Source organism: Notamacropus eugenii, chromosome 4, assembly GCF_028372415.1.
Source record: "Notamacropus eugenii isolate mMacEug1 chromosome 4, mMacEug1.pri_v2, whole genome shotgun sequence".
In the NCBI taxonomy this organism is placed as follows: Eukaryota; Metazoa; Chordata; class Mammalia; order Diprotodontia; family Macropodidae; genus Notamacropus; species Notamacropus eugenii.
In genome coordinates, this window is record NC_092875.1 from 31807716 (window position 1) to 31814816 (window position 7101).

The window sequence follows — 7101 nt, forward strand, 5'->3', positions numbered from 1 at the left end:
TTGAACCAAATGCAAACAAATTAGTAACTGCATAGCGAACTTTTAATTCCAAGGTTAACATTTTCCCTAATTAGTTCATCGAGTAGTCTTGTGTTCTTCTCTGCCTCAGACTGGATGAACTAGTATTACTGAACCAAGAAAAGACCTGGGGGAAAAGTGATAGCAGCTTTCCAGTATTTAAAGAGCTTTCACATGGGACAAAGAAAAGACTTTTACCTGATTGAAGAGAGAAAAAGGGGGGGGGGGGTAAAGGAGGGTTACGGTGAGAGTGATAGCTTTTACACTGGAGAAGATTCTCAACAGTTAAGAGTCATTCGATAGTTAAATGGATTTCTTTGGGAAGTAGTGAATTGCCTCAAACTGAGTTTTCAAGCAAAATTTGTATAATGAGAAGGGAATAAGCATGGATTATGTGCCTCCAGTGTGCAATGCATGCTACACGCTTCACAAATATTTCATTTGACTACAGGTGGACTTCATAGTAAAGATTCCTCAAGTGTCAGTTGGACCAGATGGTCTGAGACACCTGATTCTGAGTTCTTTCTTGTATCTTGAGGCGATGCAGTCAAGAAAAGTATCTGACTTGGAGTCAGAAATATATGGACTCTAATCCTATCTTGTACACTAACTATGTAATTGTAGGCAAATCACCTGATAGCCCTGAGAAATTCCTATTTGAGGTCACTGTGGCTACGCCAGTTCAAGCTTCAGATAAATTAGCTCCAGCTCAGTGTATCCAGTACACACTTATCAGCAAGCAGTAGTTTTCAATTCTGGAGCTAAGCAAAGAGTTATTCAGATAAAGGAAATGCAAAAAAAAAAAAAAAAAAAAAAAAAAAAGATACAGGACTCAAAAATTAGCAAGTATTAGAGGATTAAACTAAGTGATGGGACCCCTAAGGTCATCTTCAAATTTCTTCTTTCATACGTTTCCTTCAATGGAAATTCCCCTTATTTCTTCCAGCTTGGCCTCTTTATTAGTATGAATAATATATCTCAGATGAATAGTACCATGGTAGTATTACACTTTCAGTAAAGCATCAATTCTCTTAAGTCTGAAATCTGCCAAGCATATTAAATTTGTTCTCAGGCTACTAGAGTTTTGTCCCTCTCAAATTGTAGAGATTGATAAAGGTTGTAAGCCTTCTTGGTTTGGGGGAGGGGATTATTCTCAAGTTTTACTTGATCTGGCCAAGAGATTTCTTTTGAATTGAGTTTAAAATCAACTTTGTCATGAAATCCAATTATGTCCTTATACATAGAACCACACACTAATATTGACTCATGAATCTTTTGGAAATTAAAGGCAGCAAGTCTACATCAATTGGGTAGTCTCTTTGTGGTAACAAAGATTGGGCAGTTCAGTTAGATGTGTGTGTAGTCCAGCAGAAAACACTGGATATGGACTCGAGGAAATAAGTTTGAATCTAGGCTGTGCTTACCTTCTATTTGTCTGATCTTAAGTAACTTTGTCTTTGGGCAGTAGTTTTCTTATAGTAATCCAAGTGGAGCTACTCAGCCCTTCCGCTTCTCATTCAGCTGTAGCTCTCAAAGTTGGGACTGGTTCATTCCACCTGTAATCACCTTGGTAGATCCGGGGGAATGTGGTCCTCACCCAGAAGGGTGTCAACATGTAGCTCCTGAGCCCCCACTGGTGTTCTTCCCATTTTTTTCAAGTGCAAAAATTTATTTAAATGACAACATGAAAGCAATAATAATAAACCTTTCATCCATAAACCTGGGACATACTTCCACCAATGAAATATCTATGTGGAAATTATAGGCATATGCTTGTAGGTATTCCAACTGTAAATATCTCTTTTAGGTCTGTACCACACATCACTTTGTGTCTGTGCTGTCTCACAGGATGAAGCCACCTCTTTGCTACTCTTAGGATTCTGAAACAGTTTTGAACCCTTGTTAGTACCCCAGTAGTATTATGCTTTCAGTAAAGCATCCATTCTTTTAAGTCTAAAATCTGCCTAGTTAACTAGCTCTGTCCTCAATAGGCTACTTAGAAGTTCATCCCTCTCAAACTGCAGAGGTCAGTAAAGGGCAAGGCAGGTAAGCCCTCTGGTTTGGAGGCAAGTTACCTATCTCCCAAGCAGTAGGTAGTCATATAAGGTAATGCAGCCTTTCCCCAAACCAGCCCTTCAAATAGCGGATGATTCTCTTAAGGCAGCTGTCAGCAAAACAACACTTTGACTTCAAGGGGCTCCCAGGTGATTCAGCCCTAATAAGACAACGGTTTTATTTTCTTGGGCACTATCTTGCAGTTCTCCTCTCTTTGGGCAATCGTCATATCTTATTCTTCTAATTCCTTTCTATGATTAGCAACTCACTAGTATTAAAACAAAACTCAAATCCATCTTCTCTCCCCCTCCCTGTCCGCCATTCCTTGGGCACCAGCGCTATTAGCGCCAAAGGTGCTGTTCAATTAATAGTTTCTCACCTGTACCCTTCAAAACTCTGAAGAGTCATGTGAAAGAGAGCTGATGGATCACCAGGCACTGTGGCCATCTTGAACTTAGTGCTCTGCTTTTAAACAGGTGTTTTCAGGATACTTATAAAAAGAGAAGTTTGTCTTAGGTCCTCAGAACTGCCTTAAGATGCTGCTTTTTCCTGTCCCTTTCAGACAGACTGTCTGAAGACAGCTGATGGTTCAGTGGCTAGAGCAGTAGGTATGGAGTCAGAAAAAACAGAGTTCAAATCTACCCTAGACATTTACTAGCTTTGTGACCCTGAGCAAGTCACTTAACCTATTTCCCCTCAGTTTTCTTAACTGTAAAATGGGAATAACACCTACCTTGTAATGCTATTGTGTGATGATCAAGTGAGATAGTATTTGTAAAAGGCATTTATCATGGTGCCTGGCACATAGTAGGCACTATACAAATGTTTATCCCTTTCCCTTCCTGACGTATGAAAGGGACAGTTCCCTAAAGCAAAGCAATTGGACTAGATGATGTTTCATGCCTTCTAGATCTGAATCTGGTACTAAACTCAGACAAGAGCTGGACTTCAAGAAGATTCTTCTTTGTCTTGACTGGTCAGAGCTACGTGAAAGTTGGAATTCTGAATTGTTGTTGGGCCCCAGTTTCCAACACAAAGAATGAGGTGGTTTCCTGGTGGCCCGGGCCCCATGGTAGGCTAGTGCCAGATTAGCTCATGGCGCCATTTGGTATGTTGGTGGGGGAGATAATTCATGTTACTTCATTAGTGTAAGTAAGAACAAGTACTACAGTATGTGTCTTGGGCCATAATTCATAAGGACACAATCTGAACATGAAAGTACGTGAACTATAAAAGAGAATAATGTGGAATGTTCATATATTGTATATGTGGAAAAGATTAAAAACTCATAAACTTGGGAGAGTTAATGAGGACAGATGGTCGGCACAAAGGATGAGAAAATAAATCAGAGACTTCCCTGAACTGTCTTTCCCTCCATCTCCCCTCCCTACACCTTTCTGAAATCCAACCCCACCTGAATCTCCATTCATTGGATCTCCATTGTCTCTGCTGTAGCTCTCACTAGTCTGGAAAGGAAGTAGAAATGACTCCCAACTTATGTGAGGGGTTGATCTCCATTCCTGCTCTATTGGCATCAGCTCCAGGGCCAGAGGGAAGGGGCAATGCCATAGGGATCCTTCTTTTAGAGCTCAGAAGGACCTAAGGTAATCTACTCCAGTACTTCTTAAACAATGGATCACAACCCCATATGGGAGTCATGAAAAATTTGGCAACAGTAAAAGGTTTCTGAACGTGAAATGACCAAAAATTAAAAATCAAATGTGTAATGAATCCAAGGTGTTTGGCAGTGCTTACCCATGGTGCCTCTCACAACTTCACCCCAGCCTTAGTTTTGAACACAAAGCATGCACACTTTGGACCGTGTGCCCTCAGTCCACGCAACGCCAATGAACACTGACAAAATCGAAAAGGGGTCCCTTGAGCAGAAAAAGCTTAGGAAGCCCTTATTCTCATCCAACCACCTCCATTTTAAAAAGGCTTTAATCTGAAAATCCTAGAAGAGTGAGTTGGTCAGGGCCATACAGGAAATGCATTGTAGACCTGAGACCTGAACTCGGGTCTGACCAGAGCTGTAAGAAAACAATCAGAGCTTTGTCTCAGGGGGTCAAATCTTGGAGGGTACTGGCCACATCATGATAGTATGATAGCATAAATTTCTTCCCCTCCATTCATTTCAGAGTCACAACCCTGGTCCTTGCTTTTGACATTTCTTCACCCAGTCTCCCCTTTCCTCCCTAGCACAGACTAAGCTAGCAGCCTAGAAATTTCATGGATTTAATTTGTTTGTTCAAAACATTATTTCATATAAGTAGGGCATCTATTATCTTCTGTGATTCTTTCCTTCATTTTGGGGAGGATTGTTTTTTGCCTGACTGCACGTTTCTCATAAGAGTTTATATTCCTCTGTCTCTTCCCCTCCACTCCCCACCATGGGGATAGACAAGACATGAGGGAGAAAATGCTTGTTAGTTAAGGGGAGGGGAAATGGAAAGAAAGTTGATGTCTTGGGTTGCATTTCTTCTAGTGGATACCTCGGGTGATTCATTCTGTTTCCCTTTACTCGCCCAGGCTCAAAAATTCTTATTAAATATCTGCCTGTAGATTCAATGCTTTTTATATTATATTACCTCTTACACCAAGGAATTCAACACCTACCCTAGAAAGACTTGGGTGACTTTTAGAGAAATTCTATTTACTTCTGAAAGCATTTCTCTACTGTTGTAGGATTTTGAGAAGGAGCCATGGTGTAGTGAATGGAGTGCTGGACTTGGAAACTTAGAGGACCTGATTTCAAGTCTCGATTGTGATGTGGAGTGAGGCACTCACCTCTCTGTGCTGCCAGGAAACTCTGCAACCAAGTTCCTAGGAAGGGGATAACTAATCTGAATTAGTATGAGGGATTCCTTATACTAATAAAATCACAAGCTAGGACAAAAAAACCCCTTCAAAGTAAAAGAAATGTCAAATCTTTACTCCAGCATTTCTCAAAGCATGGTCTGGGATCTCCAAGACTCTTTCTTGGGGGGGGCCTATGAGGTCAAAATCATCCCTGTAATTCTAAAATGTATTAATCTCAAATATGGTAAATATTGGAAACTTGTATTAAAACAGCTCTTGAGAAAGGGGACCCTCTTTGTTTTAGATGGAGTCCTGAAACAAGGGTTGAACTGCTATTTTAACCCAATTGAAAAAGGGGGGCATCTTAAAAGGAGTCAGAATATAAGCCTCTTGAGAACAGGAAATGTTTCACTCTTTATTTTTATCCATGGTACCTGAAATATAGTAACCGACTTCTTGCTTGAAAAGAGTGGGAGAGAGACTGATTAAAACACCTCTGGCCTGACTTGGTGTCTAACCTTATGACTATGTGGTGGTCCTAGTCTGGCTGGTAACACCTCCAGCCCTGAACTTAGGCTGCCATTTGAGCATACCTAGAGGAACCATTAAGATGTTCGTGTGACCTGATGACTTCTGGAATGCTGGGCAGGTTAGCCCATTTTAGATGAGCTTTCTCATTTACCCTCCCTCCCCACCTCCATCATGGAAACATGGGTGTTGCTGATCACTAACAATGGCTTTGGATGGGGTGGGAGGGAGAGCGGGGATAGCAGCCCTTCTCTCATCCCCACACCACTGGTCCAGCTGTGGCACCAGGGGTGAACCTCTGGATTTATAACCTGTGAATAAGAAACTGCAGAGTAGAGAGTAGGGAGCAGACACGGCCGTCATACGATCTCCTGGATGCATTCCCTTGCCTCCTTTCCTGCCTCAATGCTGTATTGTACGGTGAAAGAGCCTTTCTAAGGCTCCCCCCACCAAACTCCTCTGGGGCATGGATAGGTTTTCAGTTTTGGCTTGGGGTCCTACTTGTTCCATATGGAATCACTTCTCCACCTTCATTGCATTTGTATGGGGAAATAGAGGCTGGCAAATACATTCTATGTACGAAGTATTTATGTGTGTGTGTAAGGATAAAAGGGGAGTTCCTCAGCCCCAAGTAAGCTACACATTTAATTCAGATGTTGTTTAGCTATGAATCCTTGCATATTTGGAGAATAAGTACAGGTGTGAACAAACTTTCAGACATCAAAAGTGTGAAAACTAAATTATTGGGGACCCCTAAGGAGGGACTTGAGTTTATTTATCTGATTTGGAGAGAGAAGGTGATGGGAAAAACCTTTTTCATGAAACCAGACCAATAGTCTGGATATCCAGTAAGAAGATTTGGGTCCTAACCTTCACAGTTGTAAGGGACCTCTGAGACTATCTATGGCAGGGGTAGCTAACTTTCGTGTCCTTTTCAGTCAGCTGAAGGTTTGTTTGATTCATGCCCATTAGGACAATATAGTATGGTGAAAGGAAAGCTTGATTCAGGACCTAGGTTCAAATCCTTACTGTTGCTCATGAGTCTAAACCTGGAAGAAAATTTAGAGGCCATCTTATCCAAGCCCCTTCCATTACAGACGAGGAGACTGAGGCCCAGGAAAGTTAGTCATTTGCCCAAGACCTCTTACACAGTGTCAGAGGCAGGATTCCAGACTTAATGTTCTGGTGTACCATGGCTGCCTCAAGTTGAGCAAGTCACTTCACTTCAGTTTTCCTCTTTAATGGGGCAGAGGTTTTGAACTAGAAGATCTGAGGTTCCTTCAAGTTCTTAAATTTAGCAATACCTATGATTCCCTCACCATTTTAGTGCTCATGCTCTAGGCACATTCCAGTTTGTCAGTGTGTCCCACGTGGCACCCCAAGATAAACCTATACTTTAAGGAATATGGAATTTGACCAGAGAACTTCATTTCACACTAAGTGTGGAGTGATCAGCTAACTTCGCCCTACTAATGACTGGGGCCAAGAGGGGAGAGTGAAACATTACAATGGGCAGTCCTTTGATCTCCATTAATCTTTGACACTTGTTTTGACAAAATGCCCTCCAATAATCAACAGATAATTAGTCTTTCAATACATTACGATCATAGGATCAGACTTAGAGCTAGAAGGAACCTTAGAGGTCATGTAATCCAACCCCTTCATTTTCCAGATGAGGAAACGGAGGCTGAGAGTGGTTAC